Source organism: Jaculus jaculus, chromosome 15 (assembly GCF_020740685.1).
Source record: "Jaculus jaculus isolate mJacJac1 chromosome 15, mJacJac1.mat.Y.cur, whole genome shotgun sequence".
NCBI lineage: Eukaryota > Metazoa > Chordata > Mammalia > Rodentia > Dipodidae > Jaculus > Jaculus jaculus.
In genome coordinates this window covers 70,142,950-70,170,141 of record NC_059116.1, presented here as the reverse complement: position 1 = coordinate 70,170,141, position 27,192 = coordinate 70,142,950, and positions in this window count along the sequence as shown.

Genomic DNA, 27,192 nt, shown 5'->3' with positions numbered 1-27,192 from the left:
CTTCACCATGTGGGGAGAGTCCTGGCTCTCTGCACATGCCTGCCCTATGTCAGCACTTCCCTCTTCCCTCGCCTGCCCCATTAGCACACTGGGATTTTTGAAACATTGTATTTTTCTTTTTTATCTTTAACTCCACATTGTGTGCCTAAGACATAATTTTCCTCTTTTACCCTCTGTGTTCTATGAAATGTTCTCTTTCTTCATCTGTCCTTGGGGAAAAAAAATAATGTTTCTTTGATATCAGAAATCTCAGAATGCCAACAGAAAAGAAAAGCAACTTCCAGCTCATTCTCCTGAGAAAGCTGGGTGTTTGACTTACAAGAAGTTGCTACGAGCAGAAGAGTGTCCATCTTCACTGGGATAGTCACAAAGCAAGCATGTTGTACCATATCAGGAAGTGGGGTGAAGAGAGGTGTCTTCTGAGCACCCCTAACCCCAAGAGCACTCTTTGCACTCGATTCATGAAGGTATTCTGTTGCAAGGGCATGAAATGCTGACAATAGTCTTTGTCCATTGCCACTTGTCCCAAATTCACATTTTTGCTTCTGTTCCCCAATCCTGGATGTGGTTCTAATTCCTTTATTAAGCATGCAGTCTCTTGCAGTCTCAAACCGTGGAATCATTTGTGTCAAAACTTCATCTTCCAGATTGGCTAACTTGAAGATCAGAGCTTGCTGCAGAAGAAAAGACTTCCTGGCTCAACGTGTCAGCTTCTTTTTATGTAGCTAGATCTTTCAATTTGTAGCATAACCCCTGCAGCACCAAAAAAGAAAAGATGGTACGTCTGAAATGCTGAACTGCGGTCACCCCTGCCTACCATTGTGTTTCTACAGGCATTGCTATAAAGAGCTGCAAAAGCCAGGGGTCTGGGATCTGACACCTGGAATGGCTGCAGTCGTTCAAAGGCACCCCTGTCCCTGTCTCTTGCTGACTTGACCCCATCCCATCTGCCTTTCAACACACAGCCCGCAGCTCTATATTTAGGCCAATGACCAGCAAACATGCAGTTGCCAAACACTTCTCACTCTTCTTCGAATAGCTTCCCCTGTGACTTTGGTGTTAGATTTAGAAGAGCTCTGTTTCTATGTTAGCTGTGCCATTTATTGTATGATATTATACACTTTTCTGAAGCTTCCCAATGTTTTACAGTCTATAAAATAATAAACAACAGTGACAGCTAATCTTACTGAGTTTCTGCCAGGTGTTAGCTATGGTGAGTGTTTGCAGTGTGTGTGTGTGTAGATGTGTGTGTATATAATAATTCCTTTAAATCTCACAACAATCTATTGAATCAGATTTATATTTTAACAGAAGAAATTGAAGAAAGACTTGTGGGTGTTTAATGGGCATTTGGGTTTGAACTCAGAGCCTGTGATAATCTTGATTGGGCTAAAAGATACCCAAGAGATTAAATCTCCTACTATTCCAGGAGATAAGTAAGGTGTACTTCCGGGTGTATCTGTAGGGTGTTTCCGCACATGTGTGGTATATGGGCAACAAGTGAGAAAGAAAGGCTTGCAGTGAGTGTGAGTGTTGCAGCTAGGTTCGTACTGCTGGTAGAAATCACCCAACCAAGAGCAGCTTCTGGGAAGAAAAGGGTTATTTTGGCTTACAGGCTTGAGGGGAAATTCCACGATGGCAGGGGAAATCAATGGCATGAGCATAGGGTGGACATCACCTGCTGGCCAACATAAGGTGGGCAATAACAACAGGAGAGTGTGCCAAACCCTGGCAAGGGAAACTGGCTATAATGGCCATAAGTCTGCCACAACAATACACTGCCTCCAGGAGGTGTTAATTCCCAAATCTCCATCAGCTGGGAAGCTAGCATTCAGAACACTAAGTTTATGGGGGACACTGACTCAGACCTCCACAGTGAGTGACACCACGCAGCAGGCTGAGGCCCGGATGGGACAGATGGGGAAGAACGGGGAACCCCAGCCTTGCTCTGCTGAACTCACTGCCTGACGGCCAGGAGGTGAGCAGCTTTGCTCTATCATGCTGTCCACCATCATTGTCTGTCTTAAAATGGGTCCAGAATTAAAGAGCCAAGTGACGATGGACAGAAACCTCAGAAAACATAAAACCAAACTAAATATTTTTTATTTAAATTATTTCCTATTATTTTTATTTGATGTTTGTATTGACCTGAAACTCACTTAGCGTTCGACACTTAAAATGTGTAGATTTCTGGTAGCTCCCATGTTGCTGAGCACACAAACCTGCTCCACCAGCCCCTGCACACCCTTCTTTTAAATTCTTTCTCTTAGATATTTTTCATAGCAATTAAAAATTTAACTAACACAGAGCCTACAAGGTTAATCATAAGAGACAGTTGTTTCTTGAATGCGCAGTTTGTAATGTATATACCTGTAGCTTGTTACTATGCACAGTAGCTATTGTTTATACAGTAACTGACAACATTGAATTAGCAAATATTGGACTACATGTCGTAGTTACTTTCCCATTGCTGGGACAAATACTTGATCAAAGGCAGCTTCTGGGAGGAAAGGATTTATTTCAGGCTTATAATTTCCAAGGGAAGCTTCTTCATGGTGGAAGAAGCTGGTTCATTTCATCACATGCCCACAGCACAGAAAGAGCAAATGCAGATGACTCTGAACATACCTTAGGACTGGTCTCAAGACCCACACTCAGTGACATCCCTCGTCCAGCAGGACTCCACTATGTGGGGATTTAGTCAGAAACTAAATCAAAAATCACTGAGACTATGGGGGACAAAAATTCTGTACAAACATTTTCAAACACTGGTTAATATATTATAAACTTTCCCAAAGATTTTTGTGTTGAAGGACCCTTATTTGGTAAAGACTTTTGTGTGAAATATCTTCTCAGGAGAGCCAATGAATGCTTACTCCCCAGGCAGAGCACCTGAAACAACTAACGGTTGATTGCATCAAAGCTTTACTGGGCAAATAAATGAATGTGGGGACTTTCTGATCAAGAAAAGGCAAAGAGTTACTCACAGGATTGTGGTAAGTACACTGCATTAAAAGGTCTCATCCCAACATAGATAGAAACCTCCCAATGGCTGAAAAGGTGGTGATTCACTCTTTATCTTCCATCTTCTATACACCCCATCTTCCCCTATGGCCATGAGACTCTGCACTTTTGCATATAACTGACATAGGGAGTAGCTGAGATCTTGCCCATCCCCTTCCATGAGAGAAAACCAGCACACTCACTCAGGAGCATCATTCAATATGTGGCCACAGCTGCTTCTGGTAAGCATGGCAACAGCTGTTTTCCTCAGAGGACAAAGTCATACTACTATTGACTAATTAACAATGAACTTCTAGTCCACTGTACTGAAACTTGTGCCTGAACAAAGTTTATATGACCCATGGATTTTCTCAGTAAGGCACACTACAGCCTCTGCGTACTTGGGAATTCTCAACAGCACTTGTACACTGCGCTTGTCTAAACAACAAAATCACTAACAGGAAACACAAACACATAAAAATACAGCCACAAAATGGACATTTGTTTACAAAATGAGTGGTGAAAGCAGAAGCAGAGAATAGCTTTGTTCTCCCTCAACTAGGAATTGACATTGAGAAACTCCAAATTCTTGCTGTTCTGCATATGTCTGCAAATGACTGTAAAAAAATGGTGACTATGTTTTTGTGAGTTTCCAATACATTGTAGAGAAAGCATGAAATCTGTAAATAATAAGAATCTCCCCTAATTAATAAGGACTAAAAAGTCTCAGTGCGGGCTGGAGAGATTGCATAGTAGTTAGTTCTTGCCTGTGAAGCTTAAGAACCCTGGTTTGAGGCTGGATTTCCCAGGACCCACGTTAGCCAGATGCACAAGAGGGCGCACACATCTGGAGTTCGTTTGCAGTAGCTGGAGGCCCTGGCGTGCCCATTCTGTCTCTTTCTCTATCTATCTGCCTCTTTCTCTGTCTGTTGCTCTCAAATAAGTAAATAAAAATAAATAAATAATTTTAAAAGTCTCAATGAATTTTAAAACAAGTGTACAACTAACTGGCACTCCCCCCGTGCTGCATAAGGCTTGATAATGAAGAGACACTTGTATATCTTTTTTTTTAATAAGTCTCTGTCACTCGCAAAGAGACTCATTTTTTTTAATTAACTAATTTATTTATTTATTTGAGAGCGACAGACACAGAGAGAAAGACAGATAGAGGGAGGGAGAGAGAATGGGCACGCCAGGGCTTCCAGCCTCTGCAAACGAACTCCAGACGCGTGCGCCCCCTTGTGCATCTGGCTAACGTGGGACCTGGGGAACTGAGCCTCGAACCGGGGTCCTTAGGCTTCACAGGCAAGCGCTTAACAGCTAAGCTATCTCTCCAGCCCCACTTGTATATCTTGAGTCCTCATTTTGAATTTTAGAAATACGTTTTCCTTCACAGATATTAAAATTTACAACTTATATTTTCTTTCTCTGCAATGGATAAGTGGCATTTGAGTAATGAAATATGAAAATGCTTTCTTTAGGGAGAAAATAATTGGTGAGATAAAATAGTGGCAATTACCTCATTCTTGCCCCCACTCTCAAACCCAGAGACTTATAACCTGTTAAACAGAGGTGACTGACCTGGTGGTGAGGGCACTGAGTTTCTGTTGTCATTCTTCACAGGTTGCTATTTGAAGGCATCATCGGGTTGCTTATAAAATGGCACATGGGGGCTTGGGTAAGAGCTCACTGGTGAAGCACATGCCACACAAGCCTGGCATGGGCCCCCAAGCCCATGTGAAGCCCGATACCTAGACTGAGGATCTGTAATCCCAGCACATCTGCAGAGGGAAGGGAAGCAGAGGCCAGAGAAGCCTACAGCTCACAAGCCAGCGACTCAGGCAAAGAAGAAAGGCTCTGCTCCAAAGCACGGTAGAAGGGGGAGATTCGCACAAAAGTGTGTCCTCTGCCCTCCACCTGCATCCCGTGGTACATACCTGCCTGCACACACACACACCACTTAAACACACACTATTTAAAGCCCTGAATAAGGTCTGAATCCCCTTGAGACTTGGACGCTTAGGTCTGATGTGCTTTTCGTGTAAGCCAAAGACAGAGAAGGAGAACTTTGCCAAATCACTCACAATTTCAGTCTGTAAATATTTGATGATATCAAACACCTGTTAATTATCTTCTGTCTATGCTCATCACTCACGTTACACCCACTGAATAAAAGCAAAATGTCAGAAGCCTGCAGAAACTATAAAGAACTCTGCTCCTCTGCATGGGGTCACCACTGAGCACCTCATGTACCTCAGAATATTTTTGTGTCTGGTTCTTGTTTGTTTGTTTTGTAATATTTCATTCATTTTTATTCTCATAAGCTGTTCTGTTTCTTACCATGACCAATACCTGGACTGAAAAATGTTCAAGTTTTAAAATTGCACACTAAGCTCTTTTGGTTGGCCACCGACTGTTTGTCCTGTCTTCTAGCCTATTTGTCACATAGTAACTTCGTTTTCTACCCGAGCAGAATATATGTATGAGAATTTAAAATATTTCACATTGCCTTTACTAAAGTTTATGTTTTAAATTTTTGCCTAATATTGAGTCCATGATTCTTTTTTTTTTTTTAATTTAATTTATTAGTTTTCTTTTCAGCAAATACAGGCAGTTTGGTACCATTGTTTAGGCTCATCCATGATCTACCCCCTCCAATGGACCCTCCTTGTTGATGTAAATGGGTCGTGCATTGTGGAATTAGCCCACAGTTATTGGTATGATAAATGTCTCTGCAAATCATGACCCAACATGTGACTCTGACATTCTTTCCGCCCCCTCTTCCACAAAATTTCCCTGAGCCATGTTGGGTTCATTTTTGGTCTGCTTCAGTGCTGAGGTGTTGGGGGCCTCTGAGGTTCTGGCTCTCTGATTTAGTAGGAGTTGATTTTTCTCTGTGTTGTTCTCCTTCCCCTTTGTGCTGGTATCCGGTTCATCAGGAAAACATCACCCTTGCTTGTTTCCCCAATTGTCCTTAGTTTCAGCCGGGCCCCTTTTGAGGTATGTTGGGGCAGCTCTCTCCTTAGGATCTGCATCTATCTGAAAAAGAGAAGCAGATTCTCCAATGGAGAGTAATTTAGCACCCGGGAAATTGAGATAACAATTACTTTTTTGATAGAGAGTTTGATAGGTGTAGGCCCTTTTGTACCCCATGATTGATGGTAGCTTAATATTGGAGAGTGGGCTTATGTTTGGGTATAGTTCTGACTTGTTTCCCAGCTCCAGCTATGGGTCTCGTACCACTGAGGGGATCAGTTAGCCAAATCAAGAGCAGTTGGTTCCCCACCATGGCTGTGTGCCACTATTACACTTGTGTGGGCATCACATCAGGTTATTTGTTGCTAATTAGGTTAGACAATGAGTTGCTTGGACAGATATTGGTCATTTTCCCCATTCGCCCATGTAGCACCTTCTGGCACTAGACACGCTGACTGTCTGGGGACTGACTCTCTCCTGGCTTCCAGCCATGCCATTCCATTGTACATGTCAGCTGCATATGGAGTCTTCAGCAATAGGGTCTTACCACTGGCCTTTGATGGGTCATCAAGTACTCTGACAGAAGTCTGTCATTGTTTTGGGAAACCTTGTAGGTTTCTCTGATCAAAAGCTCATTGTGGATGGTAGCCCCAAGCTGGAAGTGGGGGTTACAGGTCAGTACCCATGAAGAAATTGAGGAAAAACATAACTAATATACAAGAGTTAGAGAGGAGAGAGAGAGAAGAGAGAGGGGGAGAGGGAGGGAGGGAAGATGTAGAAGATATAGGCTAGTCTTGATCCTACCCTCTCCAGTGTCTTGTGGTTCAGGTGTTTCCTGTAAGGGTCTAGTGAAGGTTCAGCCATTTGGTCTGTCTTTTAGGAAGTAGAATTTTATGGTACCATTGCCGTTTGGGTCCAGATAAAGCTAGATTATTATGAAGTTTTGAAAGATTCAGTTAGAATTCTTTATATGTATAGTATATGTACATTGGTTTTTGATGTAGGGTTTCACACTAGCCCAGGCTGACCTAGAATTCACTACATAGTCTCAGGGTGGCCTTGCACTCATGATGTTCCTTCTACCTCTTCCTCCCAAGTGCTGGGATTAAAAGCATGCACCACCATACCCAGTTAACTCATATATTTTAAGCATAATTCCTCTTGCCCAGTTTCTCAATCATTGGAGTAATAGGAAGATAAAAGTTTGTTGCTTGACTCCCCAGAGCCTTTATAAAGATCTGAGGAGGGCTGGACAGATGGCTTAGTAGTTAAGGTGCTTGCCTGCAAAGCCATAGTAACCAGGTTTAATTCCCCAGGACCCACATAAACCATGTACACATGGTGGCACATGGGTCTGGAGTTTGTTTGTGCATCCAGTCTTTCTGTCTCTCTCTCTCCCTCTTCTCTCTCTCAAAACCTAAAGTGTTACTCATATGAATATTATTTTATTCCTGTTACTCACAGGACTAAAATCATATAATACTTATGCTCCTAAAATCAGCAATTTGTTCACATAGTAGAGAATTTGTATGTATTTGTTCATATTCATATAGAAAAAATGTTTGGGTACTCTGAGTACTGCATTTCCAGAGCCCCAGTCTCTTGAATGAGATGTTAAATTTGTAGTCATTGGATGATCAACTGGATGAATGAAACAGATAGCAAGACACCCTAACCTCCTTCTGAAATCTGAGGTCATTTTAATGCAGAAAAAGTGGTTGGCCATTTTTTAATGAAAACCCCTCATTGATATTTAAGGACACATCAAATATCCAGCAAATTTTAAATGCCACATTTCTCAAAGCAGGACTGGTTGTCTTATTCATGTTAGCCATGGGGCTAGAGAGGCAGGTCAATTAGTTACGCACTTGCCTTGGAAACATGACGACCAAAGTTTGATCTCTAGAACCCTTGTAGCAAAGCTGGGCAGAAGTTGTGATGAACATTTGTAAACCCAGCACTGGGAGAAGGAGACAGGGGAGATTCTTGTGGTGTTCTGGCCAGCCGCTCTAGCCTACTTTCTAAGCTTGATGGTACTGAAGAGTCAAAGACGGAAAAAATGCTTTTAACCTTTGGTTCTTTTAATAGTGGGAAGAAAATTTTCACAGGATAATGGGTGCTAACTGGTAACATGTACTATAAAGGCAGAAATAATGAGGTTGTTTTATTAGAGTTTAAGTAATTAGTCATTACTCTGCAGGGTTGAAGCTGCAGAGTCAGACTAGAAAGAAGGAAAGACAGGAAGGGAGGGAAGAAGAAAGGGAGGAAGGAGGAGACAGAAAGAGATGATTGATAGATAGATAGATAGATAGATAGATAGATAGATAGATAGATAGATGACAGACAGATAGAGTAAATAGATGCCATGTAGATAAAGATATAATAGAAGATAGGTAGGTGATAGATGAGAGTAGAGAGAATGATAATATGTGAGTATATAATAGATATGAACATAAGGAATCTACCTCAATGGGATAGAGTGAGACATCACCAAGGATAGAGATAGTCAAGAAAGGGACAAGAAATTAGATTCTCAAAATGATTAGGAGACAAAAATAAAATCATCCTGATTTGGCAGCTTGCTAGAAGGCACAAAGGGGTCATGAAGGAGTTCCCTCAGGAGGCACACATGGCGATCTTGTGTTTCAAGCTGGAGTCCTTGGACAGGCAGTGCTGCTGCCATTTATAGAAACAAGGGCCGCTGGGAATGGCTGAAGATGATTTCTCCACCACAATCTCTATGTCCCCTGTGATGTGCCTCAGGAATTAGAGGAAACCATAGTCTAAAACTCAGAGGAGAAAGCATAGAATACAATGTTAGGACTTCAACAGTGTTGCTTGGTGACTTTTCTAACATATATGAATAATAATAGTGGAGAATGGAATTTCAAAGGGGAAAGTGGAGGGGGGAGGGAGGAAATTACCATGGGATATTTTTTATAATCATAGAAAATGTTAATAAAAATAGAGAAAAAAGAATAAACAATTTTTTTTTAAACTTGAAAAGAAAAATAAAAACAGACTATGTTAAAGAAGAAGAAAATAAAATAAAAATATTTAACAAAAAAAGGAGGGCTGGAGAGATGGCTTAGTGGTTAAGGTGAAAAAAGTTCTTAGGGGTTAGTGGTTAAGGTGCTTGCCTGCAAAGCCAAAGGACCCAGGTAGAATTCCCTAATACCCATGTAAGCCATATGTGCAAGGTGGCACATGCATCTGCAATTTGTTTGCAGTGGCTGGAGACCTTGGTGTGTCTCTTCTCTCTCTTTCTCTCTCTCTAATAAAAAATATTTTTTTAGAAAATAAAAACAATAAAAAATTAAAGAAAAAAATACCATTTTAAAAATTCTGACCTAACCAATATTCTAATACCATGACTATCTGGTCAATAGTTATAATTCTTGTGTTTCCATGATGATTCATCTTCATTTACTTCAAAGATGTCTTGGTCCTTTTTTCTGAGACTATTCCAGAATATCTGAGACTGGCTAATTTATAAAGAGAAGAGATTTACTATGGCTTACAATTCAGGAATGGAGAAAGCCCCAAAACATGGACAAGTCAAAGAAGTCTATTTGACTTCTTATGAGGGTCTCTTTCTGCTTTAAATCATGGCTATGAAAAATGAAGGGCAGCGGGCATGGGAGTGCACACCTTTAATCCCAGCACGCAGGAGGCAGAGGCAGAGGAAGGAGAATTGCCGAGAGATCGAGGTCACCCTGAGACGACATAACGAATTCCAAGTCAGCGGAGCCAGTGTGAGACCCTACCTTGAAAAAAAAAAAAAAAGAAGAAGAAGGGCAAGTTGCACAGGTGGTTGTGGGATTTTCTTTATAACAATATATTAAACTGCATTAAAATGGACTGACCAAAGTAATATCTACTCATTAGAGAAGCGCATTAATCCATCTATGAGGTCACTAGCCCCATGACTTCTCCCACTGAGCCCAATTCCCTAAATTACTGTTCTGAGGTAATTATGTTCCAACTTTTGGAGAACCCACCCAAAACAGAACATAATAACGTTTTCATAATGAGGTGCCTATTTTCATTGATTCCTTATTTGTTTAAAAATGTAAAATAAGCTTGTTTGTTATCATTTATTATGTATAAAAGAAAAATCATTCTGCATTTAAATGATGCTATTCATAATATTCACACACCTACATTTCAGGTGTCATTCCTTTAAATAAATCTGACTTCACACAATATTCAAATAGTAGAAAACAAGATATGATTCTTCCTACATTGGAAGGTTTCATATTATTTGGAAATTTATGTCCCATGATAGATTTTTTTTGAACAGTTCAATGATTATTTTTTTATCAAGAACCTACAATCCTCATTTTAAAGTATTCTTGCAAATGCCTCAGATGATTACCAAAATATTCTTCTAGACATCTATGGAAATTTTTATTGTAAAATATTTCAGCTTCTATTTATTTTTCTTATAATAAAAATAGAATAAGTGAAGCTATACCAGCTGTTGCCTTGGCAACTAAGATATTTATACATTGAGAAAGAACTTGAAAGAAATTTTCTAAATGTATTTTCATCCCTAAGATATATGGGATATATGTTTGTTTATAGACATGACCATATACTTCAAATAACTTTTTGTCCAAGAGGTTCTAGAAGTTTCCTTCTTTGAGACATTCTACACTATGTTACCCCATAAAGGCATGTCAATAGTCCTGGATCTTGGTGCTTAATTAATAATCCTGACCCATACACCATGTGTAAGGAAGAAACTGATCACTTTTATTTATTAAAAAATTAAAAATACTTCTAACAGAACATTTAGCTTCAAGTATTTACTAAATTCAATAAATATTTCATTTTTAAATCATTTAAAACCAGAAATTCCTTGATAACTCACATATTTCCTTGAGTCCTAGGATAGGTGGATGCAAGGATGCATGCACTCAGTCCTGAACAGATAGTTATGACAGATTTATCATCTGTGAAGTGCTAGTACTCTAGAAGCATACGAGATAATTATACGAATCATGTAAAGGGAAACATGTCAAGATGGAAATACAAAGTGGACATCACAGGAATATAGAAAGGTCACCTAATTTAGCCTGAGGCATCTAGAAAGACTGGGAAGGCTAAAGGGGAGAGAACAGAAGGGAGCTGATACCTGAATTAAGTCTTCAAAGAATGAGATTTACCTTAGAGGACATTTTCTCTAAACAAATAAATACTTATGCAGACAACTAAGGAAGAATGAACAAATACAAGAAAAATTTGCATTATGTGCTTATAAAAGCAGTTATTTCATATGGAGAAAAAACAAAGCAGATGCATAATTGGATAATGAAAACTCACTACAACTATACTGTGTTTATTGAAGTTGCATTAGCAGATACGTGCTAGGTTCAAAAGTTTCACCCAAAGGGTTGTATGAAACTTAACTGGCCTTAAAAATAAAAAAAGGGAATTCCAGTTTTGTTCTACAATAAGCATCTTTAAACTACATCTAAGTATCATTGTTCTTGAAATTTTGTGTGATAAAGTTATTTTATGTTAATTTAAATTACAAAAAAATTCAAAATCAAGGAAGGGTAAGAAAAAAAGGCAGAAATTAGAACAATAGATTTTATAGTCATGTGACATAATGTCTATCTTTTGGTTTTCTTTCCTTTTGTTGCTATTGAAGGCACAGAACAAAGCAAGGTGTCAACAGAGGTAAATAAGAAATACAAATGAACCTAAGCACAAAGTAAAAGTATAAAAAAAATCACTGAAACAGAGTTAAAAGAATTTGTAACCATTCCTTTCTCTGCTATGTATTTACATGCATTTTATCTTAGGCAATGTTGTAACCCATGGTATGGTTAGAATACAATACTTGTGTCTCTCCCAAATTCATGCTGAAACCTTATCTCCTGTGTTGTATGTGGTGCTTTTATTCATATGTGCCCCATAAACTCACATGTTTTGAAGGCTTGGTCCCAGCTGCTGACAGTTTGGAAGGCGGAGCCTTGCTGGAGATGGCCTTTTGCTGGGGATGGGGCTTAGGTTTTTTGTTTGTTTGTTTGTTTGTTTTAATTTAATTTATTAGTTTTCTTTTCAGCAAATACAGGCAGTTTGGTACCATTGTTTAGATTCTTCCATGATCTACCCGCTCCCAATGGACCCTCCTTGTTGATATAAATGAATCACCTTTGCCAGGCCTCAGCTCACTCCCTTGCTGCTATCTTCCACATGCTGTGGCAAAAAAAAAAAAAAAAAAAGATGAAGTGAAGTCCAGCCTCTGCTCTACCATCCCATCCCAACCCTGCCCCTCTCTCTATTGGTCAGGTGTTCTGCCACATCAACATGATAGTAACCACAACAGAAAATTGATACCAGAGGAGCGGTATAGTTGTTGCTAGAAACCTGACTGTGTGGGGTTTCCTCTTTTGGAACTTATTTTTGGAAGGAATTAAACCTGTGACCTCAGAGGTTCTTGCAGTGCTGTAAGCAGAACTTGGTAGACTATTCTAGTGAGAGTTAAAAGACTAAAATGCAGAAGGAACTGTGGAAGCTTGACATTTTTCCAGAACTTGGCAGGAGGCAGTTCATATGAGAAGCTGGATATTCTCAAACAAACTCAATTTAAAAAATTAATTTATTTTTTTAAAAAACTCAAGAAAAATTCAATTTAAAAATAATAGACTATTATGCTTTGCAGAAAATAGAGCAGAAACATATGACACCAAAAAGAGTTGAGGGCAAGAAAGAGCAGCCCATTTCCGCTGCATTTGTTAGAGGATTACCACCATTTATATTGGGCCAGCAGTTATACATTAGGGCAATAGAAAGACTGTTTACTCTTCTGGAAAGAAGGTGCCTGAAGGAAGAAAGCTGAAGGTATTTTCTTGCTCTCTAAGGTCAATTTTATCTCCCCCCCACATCAATAACTTTGTTAAAACACTGGGTTCTAGTTTAGCAGGTATGACCCATGTAGGAGAAAGAGGGTAATTGAATTTTCACTACATTTTTTTCTTTTGATATGGCCATTGGGCAATATGAGAGAGGGTTGTAAAGTCTTCGTATGGAGACCATGCAAGGCCATGGCATGGAACTGCAGGTGGTAGTGGAGACCCCAGGACTCTGAAGATCCCAAGACTATGAGATGGCCCCCAAGGAAAGTTCTGGCTGAAGCGGATCTGCCAGAAAGCAATCAGCATAGCCGTAGTGGTGAAATTTAAAGCCTTTTGTAAAGTTCTTCACTGGTTACAGATGCCAGACATGGAGCTGCAGGATTTTATTTCTGTCTTGCCTGTCTTTGATCTTTCATTGGTTCAGTCTTTCTTTGCAATGCATTCATTTTGCAACAGGAATGTTAACTCTGTGCCACTGTGATTATGTAACTTGTGTTTTGATTTGACAGGCACATAGTTAAGAGACTGTTTCAGATAAGGCATTGGACTTTGGACCCTGGACATTGGGATTGATAAAAATTACAAGAACTTTTAGCGATGCATTTTACATCATGAGATGGAGATGAGTTTATGAGAGCCAAGGATGGAATGTGGTGGTTTGAATCAGAGAATCAGATGCTTCCCATAACATCATGTGATCTGAGTGCTTGGTCCCATGATGGTGATAGTTCCGAAAGTAGAGCCTTGCTGGAGGAAATGTTTTCTTGCTCTAGGAGTGGGCATAGGGGTGTTATACCCAGCTTGCCCTTGGCAGTGTTGCTGCTCTCTTCTACCTGCAATGGCGCACATGATGTCTCTACCATCTTGTCCCTACCATTGAGAAGTTTTTCCTTGAAACTAGAAGACAAAATAAACTTGTTCCTCTCATCATTTGTTTGGTCTGGTGTTTTATCCTAGCAATATGAAGGGAATTTTACCATTGTGATTTTAAGGCTAGGGGCTTTAGGGGGCAAGATTAGGTTACAAGGGCAATGCCCTCAGAAATGTGATTAGTACATACAAAAGAGACTTTGTGGAGTCTTGTGTCACTTTCCGTATCTGGGGAACAATGAAGTTTAACAGCAAGGTTCCATCTCCAAAACAGATCCCAAGCCTTCACCAGATATTAATAATTTTAAAATTTACTTTTTCTTCCTAACCATACTTTTTAATCATCTACAGAAACATGTATATATGAAATATTTGCAACAAATATAAACATGACAGAAGTATAGGAACTCATCAGTGGATCAGATAAGAAGGACAAAGATATTTTTATTGTAAGTTAAAAGTAGCATTTCAAATCCATATGGAAACCAAATATTAAATACATACTATTAAACAACTAGACATCCACTTGCTTCAATTAAGTATTTAAATATGAACAAATACAAGGTAATGTAAAAATGTAGTGGGAAAATACATTCTAAGATTACACCTAAGCCAAAAAACAGAAGAAGGAAATGAAGACAATAAATGAGAACTTTAAGTTCATATCACCTCTTCTGCAATATCAATAGGTATAAAATTGAAATGTATTCCACCAACTGAGAAAATAAATTTAAGTATATGCCAGGACAAAATGAATAGTCATAATATTTTGCAATACATACTATTTTGCCTGTAAATTATATAATTTATTTTTCTTGCTGATTTCCAGCTGATTTGCCTGTATACAAACTTTACCACATTAACAGTTATTCACAGATCTCTGGTAATGTATTTATTGTAGATATATCAGCATTTTCTTATTACTACTGTGAAGTTTTAATACAACATTGTTGTCATCAGTAATTGAATAATTGCATATACTGAGAAGGTACTGAGAAGGAGTTACATGATTTTCAACAAAGTGGTATTAGCAAATATGAAAAGAGTGCCATTAACCAAACTGTCCAAAATAGTGCCAAAATAGTGATTGATTCAATAAATTATATTAAACACTGTGCATTTACCATTATGGAATAAGAATTTCATTATATAAACATTGTTATATATTAATTAATATATGACATAATTGGAGCTGGAAAGATAGCTTAGCAGTTAAGCGCTTGCCTGTGAAGCCTAAGGACCCTGGTTCAAGGCTCGATTTCCTTGGACCCACATTAGCCAGATGCACAAGGGGACGCATACATCTGGAGTTCGTTTGCAGTGGCTAGAGGCCCTGGCACGCCCATTCTCTCTATATATATATCAGCCTCTTTCTCTCTCTGTCTGTCACTCTCAATAAAATAAATAACTAAATAAAATGAATAAAATATAAATATATATAATTAATATGTTGATAATATGTACCCTTATGGAAATATTTTTATCAGAATGTTTCAGTGAACAAACCCATAAAGAAAATGAGTAGAATCTGCCTACTTTAGGGAGTTTCCTAAAGATCTGCTCCTCTGAGATGATTACTTACAGGAAAATTTCTTTGCTAATGCACTTAATTTCTAAAACTGAGTTATTAACATTGAGGACAAAACCATGGAGAAGAAAAAGGAAAAGATTTAAATATAAACCTACTAGGAAAAAAAATTAGCCATGGGCCAACATTCCTTTGCAAAAGGAGAAAGTTCTGGGTGCTCGCTAGAGAACAAAGAGAAAATGCAAGACTTGAGAACAAGCAGCTGCTGAAAAATAAGAAACTTGCGCTTGACCTAAAACATGGCAGGAGGAGCTGGAGAGATGGCTTAGCGGTTAAGCACTTGCCTGTGAAGCCTATGGACTCCGGTTTGAGGCTTGATTCCCCAGGAAACCTACATTAGCCAGATGCACAAGGGGGCGCACGCATCTGGAGTTCATTTGCAGTGGCTGGAGGCCCTGGCGGGCCCATTCTGTCTTTCTCTCTGTCTGCCTCTTTCTCTCTCTGTCTGTCCCTCTCAAGTAATTAAATAAATAAATAAATATATTTTTAAAAAAAAAGAAAGATCTAGTGATAAAAAAAATAAAACATGGCAAGAGGAAGTAAAAAACAGGTGTGAGAACAAAGGAAAAGAGAACATTGATCAATAATATAAGGCTATAGTTTTGAAAGTCAGTAATGAGAGAAAAACTAATGAGAGGTACCAAATGGAGTATCAGGAAGAAAGAAACACTTTCTAGGGAGAGAAAACAAAATGTTCTAGTATCCACAGAACAATGTTTGGTAAAATATAGCCTGGTTTTGTTCAACCTATGCTCTAAGAATTATTAAATTAATTAATAAGTATAAAAAGAGTACTATGTCTTTCTGTATAGAATATATATGCAACTCAAGTTCTGGTACCAATAAAGTTTTATTGGCATACTTCCATACACATGATTGTGTGTTTCCATGGTTAATTTAACACAAGATGTCTCTCTAGGAGATTTTCTTATCTTCCTGGGTCAAGATCAAAGGAGTTATTAAAGATGAGTTAAATCTTTAGCAGACAAATTAAGTGAAGCTTGCCTATTTAAAATTAAAGTGTGTGGTCATGGACAAGATACTTGATCTCCTCCAACCTGCTTCCTCAAATGTAAAATAAGCAATAATTATATCTCTTCCCTATGAATGTTTTGAAAAGTAAATGACGTAAAGTCTCAATATAATTTCCTGTGTTACTGTAGCCATTGTTATTAACAGTCTTTCGCATAGGTGCTCTTGTAATGCAATTGTTGGATGCGGACTAGGGCTGGGACTGGGACCGACTGAGGTGATGTGAAAATGAAAGAGAGAGCAATCTCAGAAGCAGTAGATTGCCCTGTCTTCGGAGCAAAGAGCAGTGAAAGGCAGACAGTCTCTCTGCGGGATTAGAGACTGGGCATGCACACACAGCTGAGCCGGGTTCTGATGGGGTCAGAGGCAGCGAAAAGGGAGAACAAAAATGGAAAAGCAATAGAGGACAGGAAGCAGGGAGCAGACCATTCCACCCACTGAGTCTGCGTGTGTTCTTTATGGACTTGGGCAAGGGTTTCTACACCCAAGATGTGCTTATCAGAGAAAACATTTGAGGTAGTTTGCAGCCTAGAGACTTTCTGGGAAGTCTATTGCTCTAAACCTCCCTTGGGGTCAGCTTGCTTGGTCACTCTACCATTTATTAACCCTTCATTCCAGACTCTGAGGACAAGCAAAAGGATGAGGATCGAATAGTCAAATATCAGGGTGCTTCCTGCTGGCTTTAGGGTCAACGCCAGGGGCTTGGGGTCTATCTCCAGGGTCTGGAATGGGCAGAAGTCTTGGCTGAGTTTGAGTTTCCAGGCTCTTCTCAGTGTGGCTTTGGCCTTTGGTTGCTCCTGTGAGAGATACTAAATGGGACAGAAAATCAATAAAAGATTTTAAGGCCTGATTCTTGGTGTGCTGTTGGCAAGGAGGAGTAGTGGGTTCTTAGGTACATTAGCTTGACTGCGCCAATTTATTGTTTGGTAAAATTTAGTAGCCGACTGTTTAGGCAAGGCCCAATCATTAGCCCTAGATGTGAGAATTCTAGAGGACCTGCTAGGCCCATAAGCAGGATAGTTAGCCAGAGATTCCAGTGAATAGCCACTGTCAACAAAGAACTGTCAGCCTCCTGCTCCTTCTGGCATTTTTTATAGGTTTTCTTTCACCTTTTGTAAGGTGTCTCTAATAAGCCCTGATTTGTTGGCATAAAAACAGCAAGTCTTTCCTAGGGCCACGCATAGCCCTCCCTGTGACATGAATGTTAGGTCAAGACCTCGTCCATTTTTATTTTTTGTTCGCTTTGTTTTGTTTATTTTATGTATTTATTTATTTGAGAGTGACAGACAGACAAGGCGAGAAAGAAGCAGATAGATAGAGAATGGGCAGGCCAGGGCCTCCAGCACTGCAAATGAACTCTAGATGTATGCACCACCTTGTGCATCTGGCTTATGTGGGTCATGGGGAAATCCAGCCTCCAACCAGGGTCCTTAGGCTTCACAAGCAAGTGGTTTACAGATAAGCCATCTCCAACCTCATCAGGTTTTAATACCATTTCCTCAAGGGAATCAACATGATTATGGAGCAGACTAATGGACTAAGTATCCAAGATCTGTGTCAAGATCTGTGTGAAACCTTCCAGTTTCACCTTTCACTAAGGTCATATAGTACGTAAGGCTCTGATCCTGCTATGCTAACTCCCTCCAATATGGGCACAGGAAAAGGAGCTGCCCTTTCATTATGGGACCCGAGGCTGGGACTATCCCCCTCACATCCATTGCAGCTATGTGCCTGGGAGAGGACATGGGCTGTGACACACATAGTGGGGTCTTCAATTAGCTCCCTGAGCATGGTACATCTGGTGAGGCCCAAGGGGCGGACCGCCCAGTCCCATTGGGTACACAGAAGGCATTGGACTTAGTCACATTCGTAGTCAAGGTGTTTTTACAGGTTGCCAGGAAAGTGGATCTGCAGAGGTCATAATTAGAAGCTATGAGGTAGGCAAGGTAGTGCATGCCTTTATCTCCAGCACTTGGGAGACATAGGTAGGAGGATTGCTGTGAGTGCATGGGCACCCTAAGACTACGGAGTGAATTCTAGGTTAGCCTGGGCTAGAGTGAGATCCTACCTCAAATAACAACAACAACAACAACAAAAAAATCTTAATTAGAAGTTATTAGATAAGAAGTTAATCTGGTTATATGTCCCAAAGTTTAGGGTTGGTTAAAGGGTGAACAGCTGCTTATGTTGTTGCTTGTAGTAATAGTTTTTTGTTTTTTGTTTTTTTATCACCCAGACCCACAGAGTAGGTTTGGCCGTGAGGCAGAACCAGAAGTCATTGGCCAGTTCTGGTTGCATAACATTAAGCAACTGATGTATATCTTTTAGCAGAGAAAGAGGCTGGGAGGTATTGGGGTCCTGATGGAATGGGAGGAAATGGAGGAGGACTGGGGTGTGCAGGAGGAGTCAAATACTCATGGTTGAGGAACAGGTACTTGAGGTACCCTAGGGGTGTTATTGGGCCAATTGATTTGAGCTCCTTTTTTCTGAGATGGCGAGCCAGGTACCTGGCTCTCTTCAGGTTATCTAGATAGCTGGGGCAGTCTCGAGACAGACTTCTTGGCATTCAGCAAAAATATCTAAATTCCTGCAATGTGCTAATTCCTACATTCCAAATTCTTTAATATGTATGGAATCTAGGAAGAAGAGCTCTGTCTCAGGATCTTGATGGAGTAGGCTTGTTCCTGAAGGAGAGGCAGGGAGGAGCGCAGCAAAGGCCTATCATATTTGGAGGCAGTTCCAGAGTTCCAAGGGAGATACTCAAAGTCTATAAGAAGACAGATAAAAGATTGACTAATGCCATAGGAAAGTGAGAAGTATGTCAAAGGAAATAAGCAAGGTCACAAGATATCATAAATAGGTGCATGTCTATTAGTCCAGAACAATACCAGAAATGTGAAGTTTAGAAAACCATTGAGCCAATTTTTCTTGGTTTAGGGAAAAATCATGTTTGAGCTATAAAATCCCAATCTTAGTGAGGCAGGCATTTTTTTTTCTCATTTTTGCTGTCTTATGTGTTGCTGAGAGAGAGAGAGGCAAAAACAGAAAGGGAGGGAGAGAGAGAGAGAGAGAGAGAGAGAGAGAGAGAGAGAGAGAAAGAGAGAGAGACTATTTGTTTGTTTGTTTTTATCCAGGTGAAAAGGGCTTAGAGTTATCATAAATGAAAGGAGAAAACAGCAGGAAGGGTTACCAAGAAGCTTTACTATAGAGTGCCCCAAGATGGAGCTGGGAGAGCTAGGGCCTGTGTCTTGACAGGATAAAGAAATCTGCATCTGGAAGCTCAGCAGGATAGAAAGGGGCCCATGAAGACAGGGTGGTTATCAAGGACGAAATAACTGAATCTGTTGAACTAGAGGCCAAGAAGAGGCTGGATAGTGGGTGTGAAGGAGCACTGTCATCTAGGGGAATATATGTTAGAGACAGGTATGTTTAGGTTGAAGGGAGCAGAACTGTGCAATTTCTTTTTTAATTTACAGCCATTGCTATCTTAGCTGGTCACAGAGAGATGTCAGGTCATATACAGAAAAATAATAAGTTGGCTATTAAAGAAGCTAGTATAGCCCAAAATATTATTGGCTCTGGGCTGGTAATATTTACTTCTCCCATTTGCTGTAGTACATGTTTAAAGTTCTAGTCACACAGGTCTGGATTAGGGGAGCCTCGGGTTTTGGTTCATTTTCCAAATATCACCTTGCACTTTGTACATATGGCAAGCACACGTGGCTAAGAGACTTTATCTTAGACTCTGTTATTGATGATGTTGAACAGGGAAGGAGACAGGCAGTTCTTTGGGATAGTGATACCTATCCAGAGCCATTATGAAAGAAAGTTCTAGATCAAGTAAAATCTATTTGCAATTATGATCTGGTTGTTATACATTTATTTATGGAGCTTTGGGTGTGACATGACATTTACAACTTATACATGATATTATATATAAGGTTGAAAAAATAACATAGGCAGTAAGTAAGGAGACAATGATGTTGTCTGTAGAACTAAGGAACAGGAGTTAACTGAAATTGCTGGAACTAGGATTTGATTTAGGTAAGGTGGAGATGAAAAGTATAAGAAACTAGTTTAAGTAATATTTGGAATAGGACAGTTAAACATGGTAGAAAGTAACTAATGTTGTCATCAGGTTTAAAAGTTTTTGCAATCTTTATTATAGAAAACTTAGATTTTATTTTACTCAGTCTAGAGATCAAAAGGTCCTAGCTTTAGAAGAACTAATGAGAGCATATTAGGCTGAAAAAGTTTGATTAATGTATGTTGAAAAGTGTTATTATTAGTTGTTTATTTTACAGGCATGATGAAATTTGATATAATTAGTTCCAGTTTTTTTTTCCTATTAGAATAAATTTATAGCAAACAAATAAAGGTTATACCCAATAGGAAAACATGAGCAGAATATTTAAGAAACCTATTATTGTAAACAGATGTTTCTTCAAGCAAAATAAAGGCTTTATCAAAGGGGAAAATGTAAGCTTAGCATTTGTATATAACTTATAAGTTCTAAGTATTTCTTTTAAAATAAAAATTTTTGTTGGTAAGCATTTTATGAGTATTACTAGAGTATTACCTATGAGCTCTCTTGTAAGAGAATCAGTAACTTTGTAAACATTTTGAAAGAAATATATTTAAGAAAATCTGAATTTTGACCATAGAACTTTAACAACATTAATAATAAACTCACATTATCCTTTGTCTAAATTTTTTTTTTAATTTTATTTTTATTTATTGAAAGTGACAGACAGAGAGAGAGAAAGGGGCAGATAGAGAGAGAGAGACAGAATGGGCACGCCAGGGCCTCTGGCCACTGCAAACAAACTCCAGACGCGTGTGTCCCCTTGTGCATCTGGCTAACATGGGTCCTGGAGAATCGAGCCTCGAACTGGGGTCCTTAGGCTTCACAGGCAAGCACTTAACCGCTAAGCCATCTCTCCAGCCCCCTTTGTCTAAATTTTAAATATATACAAATAAGAAATTTAAGAACCTCTTTACAAACTTTTTGATTTATCAGCACATATCATATATTTTATATAACTATTTAGGAGCAGACATCTGGTCAAAAGGCAGTGAGTGGCTTTTTCCTTTCAAACAAACAGACAAAACTAGTTACAATATATCTTAATTTTGTTAATGACTCAGTTTTTATAATAGTCAAAGCTTAACATATAAAGAAACCTATGTATACCTGAATTTCAAACTTTCCATGAGACATAGCACTATATTAATTTTATCCACTTATAAAGACTAAAGCTTGAATTATATAAACAATTAAGGTGAGAGAAAATACAAAAATCATACTTTTATATTAACTCATTTTATCTTAACTGAAAAATACACTTTGTAGTAGTAATTTTGATATCTCCTCTCTGAAATTTTATTATTATCATTGTTATAAAATTTAAATATGGACCTTAAAACCTTGGAAGCTACGGCTTAATAGAAGGTATGTATATGGTAACTTAACAGTTATAAATGTAGGCAAAACATAAATATTTCTGTATTTTGTCAGTAAAATAAAATGAATCACTTTTTTAAAAATTTAAGTCATAATAAATATTTAGAAAGTTTTGTTAAAGCAGAATTAAACGTTGGTATAATAAACCTGTCTCTGGTTGCATTAAGCATGAATTAGCATAACACCAAAAGCACAGAAATAAATTGTTTAAAGACATCATAAAGTTGTTTTTAGTAATTTTTTATCATCTTTAAATATATCTATGAAGATCTGAACACTTACTGTTTATAAGCACTGGAATAATTATCGACCATCATTTAGTTGCATATAAAGACAGACTACATGAAAAATAGAACACATGACGTGACATGACTGGCCAGAAGTAGACATGATGAACATGATACATTATTAGTAAGATATTTCATTTTTTAAAAAAGATTTTAGTTACGGTTAAAATTGGTGCGGACATAGTTCATTTTGTTATTTTAATTTTATAAATACTCGCTCATAAGCCAACATTCCCAAATCAGCAAAATAGACAATATGCTTTTAAAGTCAAATTGCTATCCCAATAATTTTCTTTAAATCATTAGGTAATGCTAAATTTATAACAACAGCTGCTTGTAGTTTGAATTTAAAACGGACACTCCCCCCCCCCCCCCCCCCCCCCCCTTGAGAAGACTACCATGTCAGAGTGGCCTGTCTGCCCTCTGGAGAAGCATGGCATTCACTGGCAGGTCTTGTCAGCTTTAGGTGGCATCATAAAGAACAGTTTGTGTAGCCACTGTTCATGACTGTTGAAGAAGGCCACAGAGGGAAGACAGGGTCCCTAGATTACCATGCGGCAGCAAATGTCAGGAACAGCTGTGACTGATAAGAGAATGGCACGTGTCAAGGTCCGAGGCCAGGGCTGGGGAGCCGGCGGGGAAGGCGCAGCGCAGCCCAGGGCCCAGTCTGAGTCCTGTGGGCTCTGCTGCGGAAGGGCCGCGCTGCGGGGTGTCCGGGGCCACCATGGCAGTGGTGCCAGCACAGGCAGAAAGAGGCAGAGACACAGGGAAAGAGACCCGAGAAGGAGGCAAAGTCAGGGGCAGAGGGAGTGCTGGAGGCGGGTCGGGTGCCGCAGGAGGACCAGGCTCCTGGGGCAGCCTTCACAGAGCGCGGAGGCGCTCGCAAGGAAATGGAAGAACTCTTGGACCTATGGAACTTCGGATCCCTTGCCATGTCCCCTGATTAAATTGTCCAGGTCAGTGAGAACCTGAGTGGAAAGTGTGGCTTGAAGGTCTGTCAGGCCCAGTGGTTTTAGGTTTGGTTTTAGAGCTTCTAAAGGAGTGCCGTTGGGAACAGAGAGCTTGGAGCCCATTTTGTGGATTGGTAAGGCACAGGCTAGACTCTGGCAATAAGTCGCCACTCGGTACCAAAATGAATCTGGAACAGAAGGCTTGACTCTGGTCGTAAAGTCACCATTTAGTACCAAAATGGAGGGGAAAATGGAAATCCCAGGAGTGGGGGAAAGGCTTCCCTGATCTCCACCCTCTGGGATGCTAATAGCCAGAGGTAAGAGAGAGGGGGGATACCTGGGGGCTGGGCCTACGGCAGTCTAGGCTGCCTTCAGACTGTGTCTGGGCCTTATCATATTGATGTCTGGTGAAATGTTGGATGGACAGGAGGGTCCAATGGTAAGGGGGCCTCCATGCTGGAGGCTGGAGAGGATAAGGAAGGAAGGAGGAAGGAACGTTAAAAGACTGGCAAGTGAACCTGGCGTGGTGGTGCACACCTTTAATCCCAGCACTTGGCAGGCAGAGGTAGGAGGATCACCATGAGTTCGAGGCCCCCCTGAGACTATGTAGTGAATTCCAGGTCAGCCTGGGCTAGAGTGAGACCCTACCTCAAAAAAACATAAAAATAAAAATATATACAAGCACATGATGAAAAAATTAAAAACTAATCTAAATAATTACCTAAATGAATAAAAGCAAAAGGGATGGAAGATTGAAAAAAAAAAAACTGGCAAATGAATTTACGAAGTCATCAATAAAATTCCAGCATGAAGTTTATACCACTTTGGAAGACAAACACTGAAAAAGCCAGTGGCTTCAGGTAGGAATGGCCAAGTGCTCAGTCCATTAATAAGCATGGAGGATCCTTGAGCTCTGGATGGGACCCAGTGTGGAAAGGAAAAGGGAAGGTGTGAGAGACTTGGAGGGAAATGTGGCTCTGTGGACTACCCTGAAAAAAGTTGTCAGAGACCTGATTGAACTGAGCAGGGGATTTCAGATGTTCACCAGAGAGTAGCCCTGGCCAGAGCTCTTCAGTCTCCCCAAAGGAGTAGGAGGTCTCATGCAGTCTGATGGGCCAAGAGACACTGGAATTGCTGCCCAGAAAAGAGGGCTGGGGCCCAAGGTTGCCAAAGAACCCTCCCAGGTTTCCCGGCACCACTTTGTTGGACTGGGACTGAGACTGCCAGCAACAGAGGTGATGTGAAGATGAAAAAGAGAGATTGAGAGAAGATGATCTCAACAGCAGTAGCTTGTCCTTTATTCAGAGCAGAGAACAATGAAGAGCAATCTCTCCATGAGATTATAGACTCCACACTCAGACAAAGCAGAGCTAGGTTTTCATGAGGATAGAGGCAGGAAAAGGGGGGGGGGGAACAAATGGAAAAGGGATAGAGGAAAGGGGACTAAGCCCATGAGTCTGTCTTTCTTATGGACTTGGAGCAATGGTGTTTGCACAACAGATGTTTCTGAGGGAGAAAGCACTTGAGGTATTTTGCAGCCCAGAGACGTTCTGGGAGATCTACTGTTCTGTACCTCCACAGAGGTCAGCCTGCTCTGTCTTTCTGTGACTTATTAGCCCTTCAGTAATTATGAAGTGTTACCTCAAAATGTGCATGTATTGGGGGCTTGTATGCCAGCCATTGGTGCTATTTTGGGAAAGTCTAGAAATTTTAGGAGATAGGACCCAGCTGGAGGAAGTATGTCACTGGTGTTGAATTCATGGGTATCTTATCACTGATCCCTCTTTTTTCTCTTCTCCTCTTCTCTTCATTCTTCCCTCCATCTCCCTCCCTTCTCCCTTCCTGTCACTTCTGTCTTTCTCACATGAAGTGAAGAATCCTCTATGTCATGTGCTCCTTTCATCATGGTTTCTGTCCACGTGCATGGGGTCATGTACATGATCCTTTGAAACATGACTGAAGAAAACATTTCTTTAATATTTCCAAAACTTAGGTAAGAATATTCTGTCATAGTAAAAAAAAAAATGACTAACACAAGTGCCTAGTTCATATGTTATACCTTTATAGACATAAACAGGAAGGAAGCTAAATGTTTAATCCACAGTCAAATAGTAGTTATTAGTTGAGTGTTGCCTCACTGCTACAGAATATCCTACAGCCAATATACCCTGGTCTGCCTCCACATGGCTTTCTCTGTCCATTCAGAGATGGGATCTTGCCAGAGCACAATACAGATTGCTAACTTCCTTGCTGAACTAAGAGCCTTCCAGATCTATTCTACATTGATGTCATGATCAACAACACCACATTATTTCAAGCCTCGGCAAATTCAATTCCTAATACTAGTCATCTGATACAATCAGCTTGTTTGATTTCAAGTACCAGAAATCCTAATTAGTCCTAACAAAAAGCTAAATTTGTGATAAAGACAGTCAGTGAGTTTAAGGATGTAAAGTCCAACTGGGGATCTCACAGGACTGGAAAGAGCACTGTGTTCTGAGATGCCTATTTTTCCAAACCTGCCTGTCAGGGAACTGTGTCTTCTTTCTTTGCCTGGAACTGTATGCACTTCATGACCCCACTTCCTTACATTTTCATGATTCTGAAACCAGTGCCAGGAGTTCAGGACACAGCTATGCTGTTAATACTTGGAGGAAATAAATTTTAACCTTGAGGGGCAGGTTTCTTCCTTTCAACCACCTCCTTTTAGAAGAGTTTACATTTCTACCATTTAGTCTTTTAGCCTGGCTTCAGGCATTCTTACTTCCATTGTTACAATGTAGAGTAGCTGGGCCATCCTTTTTCTGAATGCTAATATGTTTAACAATAGCAGCTTCAGTAACCTAAAACCAGTCTCTGTATCTGTAATTTTAAACTTGCTTAAATTCTTCCAACTTGAAATCGTATATTTCTCAGTTCTATATCTTCCACCAAGCACAGAAGTCTACACTTTTAAAATTCAACCTTGTTTAAACTCTCTGGATATGGGCATAAGAATGCAGCTAGCTTTTATGCCAATAGCCCAGCTCCAACAAAATTCTCTGTGGTCTTTTCTTTCCCTTTGAAATTTTGTAAACAAAGCCTCCAAATACAATTATCTCTTAATTTAGCATTTTCATAACCTCACCAGAATAGTCCATAAAACTTGGATTACCATTCTGGGAATCATCTTTATTGGCAAGGACCAAGTTCTGCCCCATTCCTCTAGCACAAAAGCTCCAAAAGACCAAAATCCACATGATCAGAATCATTTCAATGATTCCACTTCTTGTTACCAATTTTCTCTTGTTAATAGCTTCATGTAGCTTGGATGAAATTCCAAACATACACAGTTTGTGGGAGGAAAGGGATTTATTTCAGGCTTATAGATCCAGGAGAAGTTCCATACTTAGGAAGAGGCTGGCCCCCTTTCCCAGATCCAAACAGAAAGAAACCACCACTAGGCAGCACACACCCAAAGCAACAAGAAGCTAGAACCCAGGCAGAACTCAAAAACATCTCAGCAGGGCTGGAGAGATGGCTTAGTGGTTAAGTGCTTGCCTGTGAAGCCTAAGGACCCGGCTCGAGGATCGATTCCCCAGGACCCAAGTTAGCCAGAAGCACAAGGGGGCGTACACATCTGGAGTTCATCTGCAGTGGCTGGAGGCCCTAGCATGCCCTCCCCCCCTCTCTCTCCCTCCCTCTCTCCCTCTTTCTCTCTCTGTCTGTCACCCTCAAATAAATAAAGAAAAATAAAAAATAACTTTTAAAAAATCTCAGCATACTTTTGTGCTAGAAATATGATCCACCCCAGTGATGCATTAGGGCTGGATGGCAGGACTCACCAGTGGCGCCTCCTCTAGCCAGGTAGCTGGAGCTAGACAAGTTAATATCTCAAAAAACACCTGAGTTTATTTTGGGGACATACATTCAGACTACCACAATGACATATGTATTCATGTATACATATATAAATATGCTCATTTTATAACTTAGCAGTAATAAAAAAAATAATTTACATGTACTAAAATTTCCCTGTTAGGAACACAAAACTGGCTCAATCATTCAAAATTCAGTTGTCATAATAACAGACTTAAGAAAGACATAATAATCATATCAATAGGTTCCAGGAACATGGATTCATAAGGTTTAAGGAACCCCTTAGCAAACTATG